We start from the raw sequence: 1,202 nt of genomic DNA, 5'->3' as shown, positions 1-1,202 counted from the left end.
GGGAACCCCGTGTCCATGTAGAGGGCGCTGCTCCTCGGTGTATAGAGAGAAGAGTGCGGGAACCTCGTGTCCATGTAGAGGGCGCTGCTCCTCGGTGTATAGAGAGAGAAGAGTGCGGGAACTCGTGTCCATGTAGAGGGCGCTGCTCCTCGGTGTATAGAGAGAAGAGTGCGGGAACCCAGTGTCCAGGTAGAGGGCGCTGCTCCTCGGTGTATAGAGAAGAGTGCGGGAACCCCGTGTCCATGTAGAGGGCGCTGCTCCTCGGTGTATAGAGGAGAAGAGTGCGGGAACCCTGAGTCCATGTGTAAGGGCTTGGCTCCTTGGTATATAGAGAAAGAGTGCGGGAACCTCGTGTCCATGTAGAGGGCGCTGCTCCTCGGAGTATAGAGAAGAGTGCGGGAAACCTCGTGTCCATGTAGAGGGCGCTGCCTCCTTGGTGTATAGAGAGAAGAGTGCGGGAACCCCTGTCCATGTAGAGGGCGCGCTCCTCGTGTATAGAGAAGAGTGCGGGAACCCCGTGTCCATGTAGAGGGCGCTGCTCCTCGGTGTATAGAGAGAAGAGTGCGGGAACCCCGTCTCCATGTAGAGGGCGCTGCTCCTCGGTGTATAGAGAGAGAGTGCGGGAACCTCGTGTCCATGTAGAGGGCGCTGCTCCTCGGTGTATAGAGAGAAGAGTGCGGGAATCTCGTGTCCATGTAGAGGGCGCTGCTCCTCGGTGTATAGAGAGAAGTGCAGGAACCCCGTGTCCATGTAGAGGGCGCTGCTCCTCGGTGTATAGAGAGAAGAGTGCGGGAATCCCGTGTCCATGTAGAGGGCGCTGCTCCTCGTGTATAGAGGAGAAGTGCGGGAACCCGTGTCCATGTAGAGGGCGCTGCTCCTCGGTGTATAGAGAGAGAGAGTGCGGGAACCCCGGTCCATGTAGAGGGCGCTGCTCCTCGGTGTATAGAGAGAAGAGTGCGGAACCCCGTGTCCATGTAGAGGGCGCTGCTCCTCGGTGTATAGAGAGAAGAGTGCGGGAATCCCGTGTCCATGTAGAGGGCGCTGCTCCTCGGTGTATAGAGAGAAGAGTGCGGGAACCCGTGTCCATGTAGAGGCGCTGCTCCTCGTGTATAGAGAGAGAAGAGTGCGGGAACCCGTGTCCATGTAGAGGGCGCTGCTCCTCGTGTATAGAGAGAAGAGTGCGGGAACCTCGTGTCCATGTA

Source organism: Rana temporaria, chromosome 10 (assembly GCF_905171775.1).
Source record: "Rana temporaria chromosome 10, aRanTem1.1, whole genome shotgun sequence".
In the NCBI taxonomy this organism is placed as follows: Eukaryota; Metazoa; Chordata; class Amphibia; order Anura; family Ranidae; genus Rana; species Rana temporaria.
Note: the sequence above shows the minus strand (reverse complement) of the source record.